Source organism: Plectropomus leopardus, chromosome 21 (genome assembly GCF_008729295.1).
Source record: "Plectropomus leopardus isolate mb chromosome 21, YSFRI_Pleo_2.0, whole genome shotgun sequence".
In the NCBI taxonomy this organism is placed as follows: domain Eukaryota; kingdom Metazoa; phylum Chordata; class Actinopteri; order Perciformes; family Serranidae; genus Plectropomus; species Plectropomus leopardus.
This window is the reverse complement of record NC_056483.1, coordinates 20503846-20525384: the sequence shown is the minus strand read 5'-3', so window position 1 is coordinate 20525384 and position 21539 is coordinate 20503846. Positions and strand designations below refer to the sequence as shown.

Sequence of the window (21539 nt, the reverse complement as noted above, 5' to 3'; positions counted from 1 at the left end):
GTCCCTCGGGAATCCTCCTTAGGAGCATCATGTTGATTTGCAAGTCTAAACTTGGGCCTTTGAGATGTGTGTGCATGCAGTCCCCTCAGATTTCGTGGCTTTGACCAGGTTGTATTGATGGTTCAGAGTGAGTATCAGTCAAAGAGGGAGGCTGGACTCCATTGTTCCCACACAATATAGCCCACATCATATCCCCCGCTGAGGACAAAAGAAGCTGCGGTTCAGCGTTTTGGCACACAACGCACTTTAATGTGGGACAAGAGGACACAAAGAGGGGTTCTGCTATTGTTTGCACTTTTCTAGAACATGTCCACACACACATATATACAATCAGTCTCTATGCTTTAGCTTACAATGATGTATGTTGAGTATACTGAGCTTGACATATAAAGAAAAAAAAAAATACAAATGCAATACATACAAGAGGGAAAATGCAAAAAAAAAAATTAAATAAGTATTATTGGGGCTATACATGTGAAATATGACATAAATTGAGTGCAGATATTAAGTGTGCTGCAGGAGAATGGTGGAGGTATTGTCACCAACATCAGCGGTGTAGTCTAACCTCAGCTACTTTAGGACACATTTTTTAAAATTTATTTATAGTTTTTGTTGAAAATCAACTCACATCCCTGTGCAAAGTACACGTTCCCATCTTTGACTACTTGTTGCATTGTAGCATAGAATGACCTGCAGGGGGAGGTATCGAACAACTTTTATTAACAGCAACTAGTGTAACTCGCACAAGTCATAGCCAATGACGGTAGCTGACCATTCCCAAATAAGATAATTACAATTAATTCAGAAAAAAAAGTCATGTCCACTTAATTCAAATTACAAAAATGAAATGAAATAAAATAAAATAAATACAGCTAAAGAAAAGAGTTTTTTCCAATGTAAAATAAAATCTGTACGTACGTAAAAACAATATTAAGAAAATTACATAAAATATATTCATTTATTTATTTTATTTTATTTTTTTTAAAAAACCCTTTATTGCAAAGCTATATTTGGCATAAATTATTTGCCAGTGATTTCACAAGCAGGAGCCAATATATGGACTATGGTTTGATAAATAATCAAACTTTAGAGCAGTTATAAGTTCTACTAAAAAAAATACGGGTTCTCTGTGCCAAAGGGCATAAAATGCATAAATCATATTAATATGACACAGTTCCAATTAATGATGCAATTAACTAGTCTTATTTGTAATGATTTCATTGAAAGCAAGTCGTTTATGTTTTAGAAAAATGAAATAATGTTTTATGTTAGTCACCCTTTTGTCTTGTAAATTGCAGCTTCTTTATATATGTCTATAAACACTATTTCTCAAAAAATGATGCGGTCCAAGTGCGATTGTTTGGTTTCCTCCTGTCGGCGGAGAGGCGAACTTACAACGGAGGCGTTAGCTAATGACTGACATAAACATGAACCAATCAAAATACAGAAGCGAACAATCGGACACGCCCTGAAACAATACCGACCAATGAGCGAGCAGATTGGGCGGCCTCTGTGCTGAAAGCGCTGCACGGCGCAGATCTCAGAACAGTTTGGCGTAGTCACACAGTCAGCCGCTCACGTTGCGTTTAAATAAACAAACCGTTTCCAAATCAGCGCCTTGAACAGAGCACTTTATCTGTCTTGGAGAGAGTGGCACAGCCGAGGCGTAACATTTTGAAAGGTTGTGTTGAGAAGATCTTCCACTGAAAGCGGGGATGAGTTCAGGAGGTTTAAGGGAACAAATCTCAGTTTTTTAAAAGCGGAGGATAAAAAACGGAAAAGTTTTGTCTTCAAAGGAACCGCTGGAGTATTGTGACCGACAAGGAACCATTCAACTCCGACCTCCTATGCAAAGTGAGTACCAACATATTGTATGTAGCTACAAACTTACGTTATCCTTCCAATTGTTAAGCTGTTGAAAACAAAAAGGCAGAGTGAATATTCGCATGAAAACTGTCGAAAATATCGTCATGGCTTTATTGTGAATACGGGGGACAAAGCTACAATACAACCACCTACTCACCTTATGACAGAGCAATATCACTACACTTGGTTTGTGTGGTACCGAGGAGCTAAATGAAGTAACCTAGCAGCAAATATACTGTATATGTCATTGCTAACCTAAAGCTAGGTGCATTTATATAATATATATTTCTCCGGGAGCTTAGCATTGGTGTACTAAAGTAGTTTAATCAGAGCATAACCTTGCTTTCTCTAAAAATATACGCACACCCAAATATGCAATTCTTGACGAATGGGCTAATGACTTTTTAGTGCTATTTGTCTCAATTAAATTTCACCTGACATCTTGTTTCCGCGGGAAAGCGAATGCAGCTTTACTGCAGGGCTAACATGATGTTATGAAATGATAAGCTGTTCATGGTAACGACTACAAAAGCTGCATTTGAACCTCTCATTACCGCACAGCGAAGCCTAGAAAACAGAAGGATTTTGGTAACGTATACGCAAACCACAATGACAGAATTTCCTCGTGTCACACTCCCTAACTTCCACAAAACACTACACACCCACACCCTGCACGCACGGAGTTCCTCCTCTCCAGGAAGTGCAGCGTGCCGTGCAGCATGGCCGCAGGGAATACAGAGCCCCTTTGCCCCGCAGAGTCAAGTGTGGTGACACGGAGCTTGTCACTGGCTGATAGCGCCGACAGCCTCTGAGCTGGCAGCCCCACCGGGACGCTCGGCTCTTGGCCAGCCTCCATCATATCCAGCCATTTGTTTTGCATGCTTCACATTTGTATAATATAATCATAGGTGACACAAAGTATTTCGGTCTTACGGCAGGGATGCTCAACTTGCTTTGCCTGTAGGGCACTTTTGCAAAATGACAGGAGGACAGGGGCCCTATCTTTCTAGGATTTAAGGACACTTCTAAGTTTTAGGTCATTTCTAGGATTTTGGGATGTTTTAAGGATTTGAGGATATCTTAAGGGATTTAGGACATTTCTAGGATTTTTGGGAGGTTTCAAGGAGTTTAGGACAATTCTAGGATTTAAGTATGTTTCTAGGATTTTAGGACATTTATAGGATTTTAGGTCATTTCTAGGATCTTAGGATACTTCTTTGATTTTAGGATGTTTCAATGATTCTAGGACATTTATAGTATTTTAGGACATTCCTAAGAGTTTAGGACATTTCTAGAGTATTAGAGCATTTCTAGAATTTTAGGTCAGTTTAGGACGTTTCTAGGATTTTAGGATGTTTCAATGATTGGAGGACATTTCTAGTATTTTAGGACATTCCTAAGAGTTTAGGACATTTCTAAAGTATTAGAGCCTTTCTAGAATGTTAATACGCTTCTAGGATTTTAGGATGTTTCAATGATTGGAGGACCTTTCTAGTATTTTAGGACATTCCTAGGAGTTTAGGACATTTCTAGAGTTTTAGAACATTTCTTGAATTTTGGATCATTTCTAGGATTTAAGGACATTTCTAGGATTTTAGGACATTTTTTTAATTCAGGACATTTCTTGTATTTCTAGGATTTTAGGACATTTCTAGGATTTTGGGGCGTTTCTGGGATTTAAGGACATCTCAAGGATTTTAGGACATTTCTAGGGTTTTAGGACATTTATAAAATTTTGTGATATTTCTAGGATTTCAGTATATTTCTGTGATTCTAGGTCATTTCAGGACATTAGGGACTTAGCTGGGACCTCTGTCAGGGGTTTGGGGGATCCTCCTGGCACTTTTTGGAAAACAATCTCTATTTTGATGCTGTTTTATGTTCTCTGGCACCTTATGTATACTAAAAGTACAAACACGATCCCCAGTGTGAATCATTTTATTTTAATTGTGAATTAGAAAATGGTTAGAGGGCCATCAGGCATCCTGTAAGGGGCCAGATTTGGCCTGCAGACCTTAAGTTGGGATCACTAACTTACACTATTCTTTCATAACCATTATTGCTTGAGGGTATGCCATTATATGAATGAGTTCTTGTCACATGATCTAAGACCCTTGTGTGTCTTTACTTTAACATGAAAATGCTTAATAACCCTCATAAGTGCTACGAAACCATCTGTTTCTTGATGTGGTGAAAATCCAGAGAGACCCAAGATGTCAGTAGCAATTTTCTTTAAAAATGGAAATGCCATTATTTAGCATTCCATTGAGTCATTTATTCCCCTCAACAGAGTCTGCATACTTTTTGAATGCTCGCATGCTCATCATTCAGGAAAAGTGCAGTACTTGATGCTTAGGGGCAGGAACAAAAGTTAATTCAGATGTTAAACCACTTGTTTTATAAGCTGTAGTTAGAGGAGCATCTTACAGCAAAACTGAATGAAACCAAAACACTGCAGAGCTGTTTTCATCATTACTCTCAATATTACTTTAAAGTTCCCATAATATGCTCCTTTTCTGGTTTATACTTGTGATTTTTGTTTCCACTTGAGCATATGTAGGTCTAGGTTTTTACTGAAATTGCATTGCAAGGCAACAGGTTGGGCCCATGTTTACTTCCTGTCAGACACAAAATATTCCAACAATTTACAATGTTTATGTTTTAAGTTTGGACCAATCTGGATAGTGGGTAAAATAATATCAGTATATTTCAGGGTACTTTTGTGATAATGATATTCTTTACTATTATAAAAACACTGAGAGTATTCTGTTATTTATTTCAAGAACGTACAATTAGAACAAAATAAGTGCTATAGTTGTATGTGTCAACATAAACGTAGTTCGCCTTGAAATACTCAGTGAAAACTGAACAAAAATCACTAATTTCTTTAGTTTACAAACATCAACAGTAACTAAGAAAGAGATTCACATTATTTATAAAATATAAACATTACAACAAAATAAAACTGATCAAAATTCACTTCTCCTGGTTGGAAGCAATTTTGCTTTCAGCCACGCTTGCTGTTGCCATGCGTAGCAGTATGACCCCATTATGTAATCAAAATAGAAGTTTGTCGTTATCACAATATGAATTTTTATGAATTTTTCTTTATTATTCATCACTTCATTATTGATGATGATGCCAGTATAATTTTGAATATGATAATTCAAAATTATACTGGCATCATCATCAATAATATGATACGGCAAATCCTTACTATGTAGTGTTTTTGTGACATCACAACTTTTCACAGATCCTGCCAGCGCATTTAAAGGCACAGTTTCTTAATATGGACTGCGTGCATTTCTCTCTCTGTGAGTGTTTTGATACTTTCACAGTGTTTATACAGCACCAATACCTGCTTTACGAACAAAAAATACGTGGAAATCTGACTTTTTTACCATAGGGGCTCTTTAAAGGTTACATTTAGATTTATGTCTACGTTCATTAATTTGAAACCGTCCTGCTTGCTTGCCAGGTACGTAGTTTGCACCATGTCCCATCATTCATCCGCATTGTTCCTTGTCTTTGTCCCTGTTATGGTGCTCTGGCTGTGAGAAAGAGAGAGACATGGACAATGACCCTCCTTTCCTTGTATTTGAATGCCATTGAGGGGACTCTCCAGAGAGCAGACATTTCTGTGTAAACTCTGAAACCTCAATGGCTCGTCTGCAGTTTTGGCCGGCTCCTCTGCTCTCACTGGGAGTAGCCTAGTTCTTCTTTTAAATCTTTTCTAAAAAAAGGTGGGAGGCCTTTTAGTCTGTATTCCAGCTGGGCAGGGGGACTCTCCCAGGAGACTTTGATTAGAAGTATTTCAGTCCAGTTCATTACTGTGGCTTGTGCTGATTAAGAGGTCAACAGCTTAGCATCGTGACCAGTATGTGATGGTTTTATTATGTCCTTGCTGGGTTCACAGGCTCTTTATTGAAGGCATCAAACACGGGGAAAATGTGTTCAAAAGGGCTGCAAAGGATTGCCACCTGGACGTGGTCTTGGCTGGCCCGCATGAGTGCCCGTGTCATTAAAAATGCTTGATTTTTGTGCCCACAGTGCTGGAGTGTGGAGACTAGGCAGTCGAGGTCAGGGTGGGGTCGGATGCAGCGGCTCAGGCGAGGCCCAGCGTAGGAGGCTTTGCCCTGTGTTGGCTGTCTGAACAGGTGTCTCCGAGCTGCAGCGCTGCATAGCTCGCATTCCCAGCATGGACGGTCCCCGAGTAAGGGGGAGGGAGGTGTGGGAACTAAGAATGCTATTTGCGCAAGGCCCAACTCCCAGAATTCATCTGAGCAACCTGCTGATTGAGACAAACGCTTCCTGTCATTGCGACAGCGCAGCTTGTGTTGATGAGGAACCTGTCAGCAGCCCATTGCGCCGTTCACAGTCAGGGACAAAGCCAAGAGTTGGCTTCCATAACTGCTTGTCAGCAGTGAAGCTATTTCCTTGGGGCTTAAGGGTGGGTAGGATGGAGAGGTTTTAAGACTCTTAATCCAAGCATTAGTTTGGATCACTATCAGCTCACTCAGAAACACAGGAAATTGCCTTGTCTGAAGAGAAGTGTTGCCATTTTAACCTCGTTCAGTACGTATACATGCTCAGTTTAACTGAAGTATATGACCATAGCTCGACTAGGCCATTTAACCAGACTGTTGTCCGTTTCCCAGTATGCGTGCACCGGGGAGAATCAATTTATCGACAGAAGTATGTCTGACTCGGCAGGTAAAGATATGCCCCTTTCAGCTTGTTGCAATAAACCTATATTATTTACACAGTCTAAGATATACACTCACAATCACAATTGTTTATTTACAATAACTCTGGGGTAGAAAACTGCTGCGTCTCGTATATATAATCAAACGGCACTGAACAAACTTCATGGATTAGTTTTAAGCCACCTGGAAAAAAAAACAAGGTCAGTTTAAGTGAAGCTACGTTATTTATATTTAGAGTATATTCACCGCTTTACCTTGCCATAAGACAGCTCTGTCCGATGGGGATTTGAAGCTCTTATATCAAAAACACCAGCCTCCGATGATAAAAACAGTAATTTTACTGCACTGAACAGCAGAGCTACTGCCCTACTGCTGCCTCCATCAGCTGTTATGGAAGGTAAAGTGTACACTAAAAAAATATTGACTTTTTTACGTGGCTAACATATGTTTTTCTGTGAGCCCGTCCACAGCAGGTCATTGCTTAGCATCTATGCTGATGTTATGGGACTGTACGTTATTTATCTGAGGAAGGGGCCAGCTGGGGTGTGACTTTTTTATTTAAAACAAATATAAAATATTACCTTTTCAAGTTTTATATACCTCACCTAAGTCAAATTAAAAACACAAGTCCCTCCTCAGTGCTTACATTTAAAGAAAAAAACCTGACCCTTTTTGCAGCACCCGTTACCCCCCCCCCATAAATAACGAACAGTTCCTATCCCTAAACACCAAGGGAGGCAAGCACGGTGACTGGAAGCGTGCACAGAGCACATAGTCCAGTTTATGTCCGACTGCGGTGTTTACATGACAGAATAACTCGACTTCCAATCACGTCTTATCTGAGTGTGTTAGTTAGATTTTGACTGTTTCAGCAGCATTATCTTGCATTGAGTCCTCTACATCAAGTATTGAGTGGTTTCTCACTTCAGATCTCTGAGCGCTGCCTCCTGACACATCGAGATAAACCTACTTTACTACCAGCCACTGCTAAACTTGGCATCCTATGAAATATGTATACAAGTATGTTGTTGCTGCAGCTTAATCCAGTCACAAAGTCTGAAACCACATGGTCTGGTCAACACATTAAATACTGCACATGTATTTCTGTCTATGTGTGCAGACTTTTGCAGTCCATATTGTAGTCTTGATTTACTGCTGACTGACAGACTTATCATTTACTGTTCTGTTGAATTGAGCAGCTTGTACACATGAAAGATTGAATAAGAGCTGAGCAATAAATCAATTTTATTTTGATACCGTGATCGTCTTAGATTTTGGATATCGTAATACCATAAGAATTGTCTTTTTATGGTTTTCAAGGGTGCAATACAGTAAACTGGAATCTCGGGCGACTGTACAATATTTGCTGATATCATAAAGTCTGCACGGCTGCATTTTCATTTTGATTCAATTCAGAGGTCTGTGATTGATATGACTATACCAAAATATATCCACATTCTTTTTCTTGGTTGCTTCCCATGTTTTGTAGACACTAGATATCACCAAAAGCCAGAGACTGTATCATATTAACTTGCTGTGAAGTGTAAATTCACCACTTCTTCACTTTAGGGTACGGTTTCTCTCTCCCTCTGCGCTACTGCAGCATGTCCGCAGCTGCAGAGAGTAGCGTGAAAGTCAAGAGCACTTACTCTCAAGCAAAATCTGGGGACCAAAACATCCCCGGAAGTGCAAAAACTCGACTGCTCGACTTGAAGCAGACTCAGTTGACTGAGGGACTGATGATTCGAGTCTCCGACTTTCAAAGAGCAGCCCTAAATTTCTCCATTTTATCCAGCTCTCCATCTGATTATCCTTATGCCCACTGACACAACTTTCTTTCCACCCATTGGCCCATTCAGAATCATCTGTTTTTTCATTCATTCCTCATTTCATTCATCCGTCTATTTATCCATCCATCATGCTATTCCTGCATAATCAACCATCTTACTCGACGGTATCACTAATCTCAGTTGCATTGGACTTGTGAGCCTCCTGCTGCTCTGCTGATCCCAGACGGAGAGATTAAAGTGATGTACTTGGCAGGGTCTCCGACAGGGTCACAGATGATGAGGATCACCAGTAGTGACGCTGTGTTGTTTTTGCCCCTGCCTGCCCTTACAGAGGTGTAGGGTTTCTCAGAGCGCCCCCTGAGCTTCTGCGCTGCTGCGCTGGAATGAGCCCACCCAGCAACTGGCAGCCATCAGACACCTGCGCTGGCTTCGGTATATTCCAGCTCCAAAGCTTGTGCTCACCGTGCAGGCATGCCGTCCTCCTGACTCACCACGGGGTGGCTTTTGATGGAGAAAGCAGAGAGGCTGAGTGAACGGTGGTGGCATTAATAACAGTGCTGGGTGCAGCAAAGCAAGTCAGCGAGGAGGTTAAGCCATAATGTGTTACTGTATATAGGTCTAGACATGAGTGGTTCAGAAATGTGGTGTTTTGTTATGGGACACTGTTTCGTTCCTGTTTTAAAGCAAACACTATTAAAAAGTGTAGAGCTCCACTTGTAAAGTACAGAGGTCCTCTTATTCAGCTACATCTGCAGCCTGACTCTAACAGGAACCTGTGCTACGAGCTGGTGATGTGGGAATACTATATACACAAAATGCCTTGATCATAATCTTGAAAATTTGAGCTTTTTAGGGTTTTGTAAGTCCAGTAACACTCGGATTGACATCAGCTTCCTGTGCAGCGTTCAGACGCCTTTTTTTTTTACAAGAATTTAAACCTCTGAAACCTGAGAAAATTCGCAGGACTTCTAAAACAAAACATTGGAAAAGTCACTTGGTAAGACATGCCCCACAAATTGCCAAAAAAAAAAATAAATAAATAAATGTGACAAGACAATGGCCTGAAAAATATCTGGGCGGATTATCAGATATATTTTTTTTTAGAAAATAGGGAAAAAATGTCCAAAAACTAATTGTTATTATATATTTAAAGTTATGTTACCTCTTTTTCTTTTGCTTGTTCTTGTTTTCTTTTTCGTCTTCTTCTAATTTCTTGCTAATTTTTGGGTTGTTCATTTTGTGTGTCCACTGTTTTAGGAAGAATTTCGGCCATTGTGCTCAGGTTTCAAACGGTTAAAGCTAAAACATTCCTTAAGGAATTGTTACAAAGTCAAGCGGAGACATAATTTAAGTCTGTGGCAGCTTGTAACCAATTAGTCAGTAGTCAGTGGAGGCTATAGTCTTACATAGTGAGGCAGTGGGTTCACTAGACTGACGTCAGGCTTATTTGTCAAGAGTTGTTTTATTTATGAGGATTTCCATGCATGGCCCTGCCTAGCATTACTACGCCTGTTCCCCTTATGGCAGCCCTGTGAATAATTCAGCATACTTGGAGTGAAGACAACCAAAATAGGCCAAAGTGTGTACTTGTTTGTGGCTCTGTCCAGTAAATCAAAGCAACCACAGAGGACTTGTGTAGTTCAGGGTTCCCACTGTCATGGAAAACCTGGAAAAGTCTCTGAATTTCACATATCACATTTTCTAGGCCAGAAAAAAGTCATGCAAATAGTAAAAATCATCGGAAGTTTTGGGAAAAATCATGGAAATGTGTTTTGGGTCATAACTGGCATTACATTAATGTAACATCATGGTGAATTTATTATCTGTAGCAGACAACGTAACATAGCTCTATTATGCGTGGATGTGTGGCGATGTTTTGGTTACGATTTTGTTAATTTGTTCATCACGAAAGTTTCTTTATTTTCTCCCTGTGTTCCAGCTCTCCCTTCATGTATGCCCACAAGGCATGTCACATCATTTTTCAAGCGCTTTTAGCTTTAAGGGGGAGGGCATGCAGCTTTAAATGGCTGAATTTTCTATTATTTCACTGCCGAGTTTTAAAGAATTTTGAAAAGAAAGGCAATATTTTCCTCTTATTTTTATTTTTTGGCAATTTTTATAGAAAGCTTTAACATTTTTTTCTAATTTTTTCCCCTCTGTTTTTAAGAAAACAGGTTTGGATGGCTTATTTTCCTCAAAAGTTTACACCAATATTTGTGTTCTTTTAAAATATTTTTTATATTTTTAATATTTCAGTTTTTTTTATCTTTAAATTTTTTTTGGAAGAACTTAAAATTTGTGGTTATTTATTTAGTTATTATTTTAAGGAAGTTTTCTTAAAAAATCGCCTAAGTGAGACCATTTTTAATGGACAGAAACTGTAAAAATGGAAACGGTTGGATTTGCTTTTTTTTGGCGGTCACACCATGTGTGATGCTAAAATTATGTGTGAGTAGAGTTTGAATCTTGGAAAGTTTAGAAATTTTCTCATGACAAAGTGTGGGAACGGAGGTAGCTGTAGCTAGTATTTATGCAGTATTTATTTATTGTATGCTCATGCTGATGGCGAGTTGACTTGAGGACTTCTCAGAACTCGTTTCAAGCAAACAAGTACGTTAAGTTTGAAAACAAGGCACAGGACATTTAACCTCATAGCTCCAAGTTTGCAGCATCAGCATGAGAGGATCTGTGTCACCTGTCAGTGACGGCTATCCAGTGATGTATTAATGGACCTTAAGGCTGTAATATTCATGTAGCTTGTGTTGATATTTGTGGAACTCGGTTACCGTACACCGGTCCTGTGACCCATGTTTTCCTTCCTGCCTTGATCCCCAAAGATGACAGTCACAGTAACTTGATCGTGGTGCATAAGATACAGACTGTAATTCATCTTAGCGTAATTAGAACGCTTTAATGTTGTAACAGACACATTACACGCTGATGTCACCACCATCTGCTCCTCGCCTATCGCTGTGACACACGGTTTATATTAAATAACAGGCTTTTCTCTCACAAACGTTGTAAGTTTTCTGAAGTTGAATGGTTGCAGATCAAAGAAGGTGACAAGTAACATTTAGAAGAGGAATTGAACTTCATGTTGGATGTTGTTGTCCGCTTCTCTCCTCTGCTGCCTTGCACTCAGGGATCGCCTCCTAGAAAAATCCTGCTTTCAGCATGAGGCTTCTCTGGGCTTCCTAGCTTCAACAGTCTATTTAATAATAATAATTATAATAATAATAATAATAATAATGACTTTATTTATACTGCACGATCAGTCTATTTAAAAAAAATATTCATAATAATAATAATAATTAAAAAAGGTGAAATGTAGTTTTTAGCACCCCACCATTGCAACCCAATACCATAACATCCATCAGCATCTCCCTTTCTCGATTAACCCTCGGCTGAGAGATACTGCAACTTTCTAAAAAGTGCTTTGACAAGCAAAAAAGCAAAAATTGGATACTCAGTTCTACTGAACATGAGCAGCACAAACTGGGGTAGAGTTTAAATAAAATTAAAACAAGAGAACGAAAAATGCAGGATGCAGGACGCGAAATGTCAATGTAAATTGATTTTAAAAAAAGAACAAAAACAACATGAGCAATTAGAGCAATAAAACCACAAAAGTAGGAAATTAAAAAAAAGCCCTCAAATATATACATATATTTCATCCTGTCAATTATAGTTCTTAGAAAGAAAATAAAAAATGGACAAAATTGGAAATGGCTGGTCAGAGCTAAAAAAAGAAAAAAAGAAAAATGCAATTTGTGCATCTCTAGTATTTTCCTTGTAAATCTAATGTCATTTGCCCACATTTACACAGCAGATGGCTTTATGACATTAAACCATGTTTTGTTTCCTGGTGCCATTTAAGATATTGATTCCACTCTTGACCCTCCTGCAGTGTAAGCATTGATTTGGTGACTGGTGGGAGACGGGGGGGAAGAAACAGGGGAGACTGGGTAATATGGTGTACCTGCTTCTCTGTGACGGTGGAGGGGTCTTGCAGTGACCTCGAGTCCTCCAAAATAGTGCTGATTAAGTGGGTTTTCTTTAGCTGCCTGTTTTCTCTCGGTTGGCAGAGACTCCAGACAGAAGCAGTGGTTGTCACGGGCTAAATCCCCCCTTTATGTGTGGGGCGTCTCAAGTAGTGTCAGCTGTAGCTCCGTACACTTGTTGCTGTGTCTCCTGCCACCTCCTTCTGGCTCCCCTCCTCCCCGTCTCCCAGAGGCTGAATTTTCATTTGCCTGTTAACATCTCTGCCCCCCCTCCTTAATTGCCTCTTGACTACACACCACAACACGTTAATGTTTGATTGGCAAAAAGGAGGTCTGTGTGCATGCGTGTGTGAATGCGCGCTTTTGTCTCTGCAGTTGAAAGCATGTTCCCGAGCTCCTGTGTGTATGTTTGTGTGCGCATGCATCCGACAGGCATTCATTCTTCTTTAGTCCACTTGGCCCACTCTCCGTCTATTCCCTCGTTGCTCATTGAGTGTAATCACAGCTATTTAACTGTGAATACCCCTTCACAACAGCCTATTAACTATGCAGTCCTCACTCTTTGATGGCTCAGCCCTCGTGATTAAAACCATTCAGTCTGGTTGATGGCGGACAAGAGGAGAGGACTGAGAGGTAAACCAGTGGGGCTCTGTCCTGTTCTCTGTCCCCTGGATCATGAAAGTTATTTTGTTTAAAGTTTTCTATTATCCTCCTCCCCCATGTTAGACATTTCTTATCGTCATCTCCACTAACCGACGTGTCAAGTATCTAAGTAATTGCGTGGAAGGCCTATTAGTCAAACATTACAAGTGGCTGAGTAATAAGGTTTAGTCAGATATGCTGGACAGTATAAGCTTAATCATTTCTGCTGTGGTGGCAGAGAGAGTTTAACACACTGCAGCTGAAGAACACACCAGCATATGAACTGAACCCACTTACTAATTTACAAAAACACACGTCAAATTTAGAAAAAAAAAACACATTGGAAATAACAGAAGTTAATCAAGAAACACACACACCAATTTTGAATATATAGTTATATAATATAATATTGAGTATAATAACATATAGGGATGCACAGTTATATTGGCATGTCATCAGTAACATGCTGATTTCTGCCAATATAACAATCCAGTATATTTTTATTTTATTGACAAAGTGAACAGATATAAAACATAAACCCTAAGTTGAAGTATTTTTCTTATTTTGCACAATGATTGAATAACAAAAAGCATTGTATTGTATGTGTTCATCTCCTGGTGGGCCTTCATGACAAGAGTGTGTTAAATAAGATGTTAATTCTCCTGCAGAAGAGACCTGATGAAAACAAAAATCCAGTGGGAATAAAAGTGGATATATTAAAATTGGTATTGGTCATTGGCCAAAAAAATCCAGCATTGTGCGTCCCCTAGTTACATGCCATAAAGACATTAGCAACCTTTAGGTAGATATTGCTGAGTAAGTAGTGTTACTGAACCCCCTTTACCACTGAACAAAAAAACTCACTAACTAACTTTTGTCTTTAGTGGAAAATGTTCCAGTTGCCATTTATTCCCTGGACAAATGACTGTTGTAGGCATGAGCATTTCTTGTGAAATGTAAAAATAATGGCTGAAGCTAGCATGATGTTACCCATTTGTTTGAGGAGCCTCTAAATCTGCATTTTGGCTGTGGCTATCTTGGTGTTTTGGAGCCAGAGGTGGCTCGATTTGACGAGAGGTTGATGCTGCAGAGGAGTGAGAGGTGCATGTGACTGAGCAGCCAAAGACACTACCCACAGACAGCCTGTCACTCAGAGCAGCCCCCCTTTAATTATGCATCACTTTAGGCCGAATTAAAAGGTAAAAGGCTGAGCTATATAAAAATGTCATCCCCCGTACAGTGGAAGGGGGAAATGTATTAGATGTTTATTTTTGCTGTTGGGCATTTTAACAAGAGGGATTATTTACTTTTTTTTTTAGATTATTTAGGAATCTGCCTCAAGCCCCCAGTTGATTGTTGGGTTTGTTTTTCAGCCCTGGAGGTTGTGGCTCTGTGGTTATCAGCTCCAGCTCTGACTGACAGTGAAGGAAGCATGAAACTTTGGTGGACACACCATTTTTTTTTTACCCCTTTTCTGGTGTGACTATTACTTTTGTGACTTTATCCACGCACAATTTAAGCGTCAGTGGAGGCTTCCCACTATGAGTGAATTAAAAAACACCTTTTGAAGTGTTATTAAATTGTAACATTTTTCAAACATTTTGACGTGCATGTTTCAAACGTTACAAAATGTTTCTTGTGTTGTTGTGTACTTGTGTTTTTTAAAGGTACAGTGCATCTCTTAAATGTGAGTCCTGTTGTTGAATTGGTGAAGTGAGTTTCCGTATTCACTTGATTTGTATCTATTTATACTTAAATGGAAACTGTGCTGATTTACGGGGGGGGGGGGCTTTTTACCAAGCTGGTCTAAAATTGGCAAAGTTTCCCAGTAAACTGTGGCGTGATGGGCTCTTTCGTACCCCATACCTGAACTGCTACTGGCTAATATTTAGCCTAGCGCTTTTGTTTTTTTATTTTAGGTAACATATATTTCCTTCAGCACCACCATATAATTTGCCAATGGCTGATTTAATCAGCTTTACCACACTGAAAGTAACATGTCCAAAAGCTGCCTTCATATGGCGCAGATAATACAAAACCACCACGAGTGGCTGCGATAATTTGAGCCTCGCCTTGTCACAGATGTCATCTGGTATTTGCTCTTTATTTAATAAGCATGCTAAGATTTTAACAGCTGTAATCATTCTCCGCTGCCTATCACATGCCCCCCTCATATCAAAGGACGGGCTTCTCGGCTAACATATCCCTTAGCTCACCACTAATTGCTATGTAACCCCCTGGAAGTCCCTTTGAGTGGAAGTTTTTGGCTGTGGTGAAAATTAAAGTGTGATATTAATAGTTTGCTTCACATTGTCGAGCCTTGATAACAGAGGGCATATATAAGCGTTCATGCAGCAGTGTGTGGGGGAGTTGTTTTCTTGTAATGATGATGCCTGCATGCGTCAACCTGCAGTTAAAATTTGAATAGGGTTTGAATGAATGAATGGACTCTGCAGGGTGGAGTTGGGGTTTGGTTTGTAAGTTCACTGGGTCAGAGAATTTCTTTATGGTGCATATATGTCAAAGGACTGTAGCATGCATGGATGGACATGTTACTGGATAACTCAAAACCTACAGCAGATGTGTAGGGGTGGGCGATATGGCTTTACAATAATATCACGATTTATGAAAGGCTATATCACAATACATGATTTATCTCAATATTTTGGAATCTCCTTTAAACTGCTGTAAACTACTGAAATACAAAATTATTAAATGAAATACACTTTCAAGTAAAGTAGGTCCTGCCTGAAATAAAGTTACATCAACTACTGTTAAAATTAAGTTAAAAAAATACTGATATGATGTTAAAGTAAAGTATAAAGTTTGATAAAGTACTCTTATAGTAGTGAAAGCATTGTTAGAATTAAATAAATCAAAACGCAAAGCATTATCAGATAATGTAAATGAAATAAATGATGTAGCATAATCTGAAATGAGACATTTTTTTATCATCATACAATATATGTCATCATATAGCACAGCACTACAGATGTGTCGCAATGGCTTGTCTTTTTTGTTACGTTTTTGAATAAGTCCGCAATGTACTTAATGATTAAGTTCTCCAAAACATAAATTATTGCTGAAATAATAAACTATTGATGTTTTCTAAGATTTTGTAAAACCTTGTAATAACTCTGCCGACATTACATCTTTGGTGCTCATGATTTCAGTAGAATGAAGTGAATGACTAAGTTGTAGAGAATCTCACTAAACTGACACTGTGTCCATATCCATATTGACAAAAGTTTAAACATTTATATTTGTATGCGTTATTTAAGCAGCTAACTAAAGTTATCTCCAGAAGCCAGCTAATAACCCGGTTTCATACATCTAAAGATATATATAATGGTATGGCATGGTAACCAGACCGAGCCTCTAATCGAGACAGGCCTTTATTTGTCAAAATGTGTAGCCACATCGGCTAGTAAAAGGGACTGGGCAAATGTGACGCATGTGACAACCACAAAGATGTTGCCAGTTTCTTAGTTTTCCTCGAAATCCAGGCTCCTACAGTTGGTCATTATAAAGGCTCTTGTGATGCTTTTTCTGTTCACGCAGTTTCCTCTTTTACTTCCGAGGTCATCAGCACCAGATCGAAACAAAGCAGCTCTTTCTTTGTCCGTTTTGAAGTCGTCCCTTCAGCGGCTCAATGCTAATCTGACTGACCATCAGCGGCTTCTGTCATGGTCAGGGAAAGACAGATACAGAGAGAAAAGACTAGGAGAGATGGCAAAGGAGGGGTGCAGTTGGGGGGGGCATGGAGGGTGATGACTGGACCATTTGGCATCCGGTGAACAGAGGAGTATTGTGTGCCAGTGGGCCACTGTGGAACAGACTGCTTCTTTACAGGATGGAACTGGTGTTAAGATCTAAACTCTTGCAAGTGGGGGAGATCTGTCAGGGATCCATTCACCAATTATCCTGAAAATGACATGCCCGTTACTAAAAGACTGCAACGTCAGATCTGGCAAAGGATATAAAGAAATATACAACACTTAAAGGCTCAAGTTCCATGCCTGTGGATCATTTTCTTCTTCTGATGTTTTGTTACACCGTCATTTTGATTCAGTTTGAGCTTATAGAACTATTAATGGTATGTTGGGCTGGATGCCATCAGCTGTCGGTCCAACAGGAAACTAGAGAGGAAATGTCTCATGTAAAGTGTCATCATTAGTCTATGACACAGTATCATGCATGGTTTAATATAGAAACATTAAGGTCAGGAAAGGTTACAGATTCAAGGATAGGATTATCCCCTGTGAAAGATAAGATAATTCTGCTAATACACTGTACTCATATATCATTCTTTTTGGCCTTGACCAGCAAATGTCAAGTTATAATTTTATTTTTGGAATGAAGATTGTTAACTGTGAATGTATATTTGTCTGTAACCTAGAAAGGCAGCTACTTCCTGCTGGAGCAGGAAGTGGTATGCATGTTAAACTTTCAAGAAAAGAGGTCAGCGTTACTGTTTTTCAACCCGGGTTTCAAATTACCTTTTTTTCCCCCCATGCATTATCTTTGTCCGCTCTTGTTATTTTATTTTTATGAAATTATTCTTGGCTTAGCAGTTGATATTATTGAAAAAATGTGTATTTATCATAGGGCAGTGCCTGAGTCAGAATATTACCAGTTGAATCAGATTCTGCATTTCAGTGTGAATATTTGCTGATTCGTTTTTCTTTTCCATATAAAGATTTAAAGTTTGAACGAGTCTCAGGATGTTCAGATGGCATGACAGTGGTTTCACATAATCTAGTAAACAAGCTAACGGCACAAACGACAGATGGCAAATGTACAACGAATAATTTTTTTCCGACACTCAATATTAAACAAAAGCCAGAGACTGTATGTTAGGGTTGCGTTGAGATGGAAATTCACTCACCACATTGCAGTCTCTCTCTCCCTCCGTGCTGCTGCCTACATGTCCACACCTGCTTGTGCCAAAGAGTAGCGTGAAAGTCAAGAGCACACACACTGCAGCAAAATCTGGGGACCAAAATGTCCCAAAAGTACACTGACTTACACAGAAACTGACTGTTTGACTCGAAGCACTTAGTCGAATTAGGGGGCTCCGACCGATGATTTGAATGTCAACAACATCAGCTATGTTTGCACTGTAAATCTCACAAATGTCAAAACCAACCTGAAGATGAAACTCTGCTTGAGAGCATAAACATGGGATAGGTCACCTACATATACTCCTTAAACCTTAAAAAAAAAAGTCAGAAGTCCTTCAGATTAAGTGGAATTGTTTGACCCCACCCCCGGTGTTTTTTTCTGAAATCGTCTCCACAGTTACAGACATCTCATTTTGCCTTATCACTTGACAGGGAAAGAGGTTAATTTGGGTTCAAACATAAAGCCACAGGGTCAGCTAGCTATCATAGTCTTGGGTTTCAAACCATTTTTCTTGTGTTAGCCAACTTAGTGATAGTTCTCCACTATCACAACCCAACACAGTGCACATTTTACTCCAAACAAACGCTGCAGCCGCTGGTTTTGCTGAATAGCACAACTTCAGCCGGGGGGGGGGGGGACTTATAAACAGTGAGATCAGCTTCTGTGGTGTTTGGAATAAAAATATACAGAGGCTTGGGCCACAGTCAGGGATGGCTGAGAACCACCGACAGAGGATTTTATATGATATCCTAGCTGAACTTCATCCACTGTATGTTGTTATACCTTATAGTTTTTTTTGTCACGGTTGATCTAAGCTTGAAAAACTTGGTGAAGCAGTCTTCCAGTGGAACTAGTTTTCATTCAGGATTTAATTTAGAAAACTAATAACTGGATGCATGTTGTATTTCTTAAAAGGGCCGAAGTGTTGTAGGTGCATATTTTAAAGAGACAAAATAGACTTTTATATGATTAGTTTGGTCATAATTTGAATACTCAAAACCACTTGTGATCAAATTTTCCCGACAATGGCATCATAGGGCTTCGCTAGTGTTGAAGAGGAAAGTTGGCACAAACGTTCTCACCAAATGGATGTGTCTAAGCAACTGTGACAGAAATGCCTGCCGCTTAGTGTGTGTGTGTGTGAATGTAAATCTGTGTGTGTATTGTGCACACCTGGATATATTTGCACAGAGCGTGTGGTAAAGTTCAGTTTGCTCTGTCCTGTCAGTCACATCACTGGCATCCATGCTGCGTTCGTCATAAGGCCTCGTTCTGAACAGAAAATAGAATTTTTCTTTCAAGGATTTACAAAATCCATTATCTGCAGGTATGTGCTACTTTTTTTCTCACTGTTGAGCATTTAACATTCCTTATTGATACACACAAATTCTTATTAATCCCTAACATTTGTTTAAAGCACGGCAAATCCCATTAAGGCCTGGGAAAAAATGCTTTGCTAGATCTGAGTGATTTAGACAGCTGTGAGAATGGGCACCGTTCACAGAAACAAGGATTATTACACGTAGCTATAGCCATCCCAGTCACACCAGTCCTGCGTGTGTGTGTGTGCGTGTGAAAGTAATTGCTATTTTAGCCAGCTTTGTGTGTGTGTGTGTGTGTGTGTGTGTGTGTGTGTGTGTGTGTGTGTGTTTATTGGTCACATCAGGGTTTTTCCTGGCCATAAATAAGGCAGAAGTGGTGCCATCCTCCTCGTGTGCACACGTCTCATATACTATTCTTTTGACTGACTCACACACACCCTTTCATATTTTAGAAGTTTGATTAATTAGCCTTAATTTCAAGTTTTACCAAATTGTTAAATGGATGGCTAATAGTGTCTAATGTGAATTTCTTGATATTAAATATTTAACTGTAATTTTCAGTAGTGGTACCAGAGATATTTATTCTTACTGTGTGCTGAGGTTACAGATCACTAGATCAAGTTTAGCTGTGTTTGAGACTGATACCATGACTACAAATACTGATGTACTAAAAACTTGTAGAAAATATTCTGCTTGCAAAAAATATGCAAAACTAGATTTAATTTTTTAAGCTTTTTTTTTTTTTTTTTTTTTAAAAAAAAGAATACAAATAATTTTATTTTAAGTAATCCCCTCTCATACTTATACCAGACACCTGTATAACACAGCCTAGCCTATTTTTAAAATAATTTATTTTTGATTAATTGCTAATTGCAATAGCTAATGATTATTTGCCTGCATCACTTTATGTGGCTGTCATGTTCTCAGATGAAAGAGACACACACTGGCATTGCAGTCACAATTTTAAAAAATGGTGTTCAGGAAAGGCATTACCAGCGGGAAACACCACAAACCACCTATTAATTCACTCACTCACTCACTGTTTTTGGCAGCATTTTTCCCAGTGCTGATTACAATACAGCTCCCACACATTGTGCAAAAGTGTATTACTTGTTAGAAAGAAGTGTTTTCCACAAGAGTTCGATTAGAGTTTTGTCGAGAGCTGGAGGCAGCTTGAAATTTAACGGGGGCGGCTGTCTCGTAATTCTCCATGCAGGAAAAACCCTGGACAGTACATTTCTCAGCACTGGCATTATCTCAGTCACAAAGGATAGCAGCCAGGTACTCCTTCGCTGACTCATAAAGACTTAGCTGTGCTTTCTCACCCTAAAGATGAACTTATCACCAAAAATATGTAATCTAAAAAGAATTCAAGAAGCATCAGTGTGTTACAGAGACGGTAACTCCCTAGCTGCATTTGGAGATCTGGGAAGTTTGCGAGATGGCTTAAGTTTACATTTTTATACCTGCTGTATTCATGAGGTTGCAAAGTTTATTCTCGATCAACGTTGCGTTTTCTCTCCTGTGTTTGCAAACTGGTATCAGTTCCAGACTGAAAGAGTTGTTTATTTAGCATCTGCAAAGTTCATGAACCAGGCGGTTTCCCACTCAGGCCCAAAAGTGGTTCAGTAATGTAAGACTTCTGCATCAGATAATGTCAAGACAAACAGTGACACAGCAGCAAAGCCCAACTGACATTTGGTTGCATTTGTGACCAAAATGATGTTTTACTGGAAAGACAACCAAACAAGCCAAAGGTTGGTTTGTGTGATTCCTCTTAATTCTGTTGTGTCACTCGCTGCCTCAGGACTTAACCCACTAACCTTGTCACTTAACCTGATTAAGCATTTAAAGGGAAATTACGCTCCCTTAATCACACAATTCTCTTTTTGCTCCGCTGTGCCGTAAATTTTAATCTTAGTCATACAGTGTGGACTTTTGAAACACTGACTTCTTTTTGTTTTGTGTCTTTTAGAGAGTTTTATGTTGTATTCCAGCCCTAACAAACTGCCTCCCCACGTCTCAGATTTCACTGACAAAGCAGCAGTGAGATGAGAGGCAGGCTGTGGTGGAAAGTGATACCTCTCCGCTCGAGTGGAGGAGGAAGTGCCGGCTGTATGTCATTGTGTGTGCGGAATGTGGAGCAGAGTGGAGATGGGAGCGCTTCGGAGTGAGTGATGATGAAGCCGGAGAGGCAGGAGAATCAGCGGAGAGCTGTGTGTTCTAGATTCTTCCTCTGCATGTATGTCGGCTATTATCAGGCTGCTGACAGGTGCTGCTTAGCCACTTAGGGAGGCTGTTGTAGAC

General features: G+C 39.4%; 1 protein-coding gene across 1 annotated transcript in view; it reads left to right on the top strand.

Moving 5' to 3' along the window:
• Nucleotides 1-1699: 1699 nt before the first annotated feature.
• The window catches only part of mpp7a (membrane palmitoylated protein 7a), a 171563-nt gene continuing 151723 nt past the window's right edge, over nucleotides 1700-21539 (top strand). The window contains exon 1 of the mRNA XM_042510456.1: nucleotides 1700-1854. The gene's annotated coding sequence lies outside the window, so the exon portion shown is untranslated. The remainder of the gene's footprint in view (nucleotides 1855-21539) is intronic.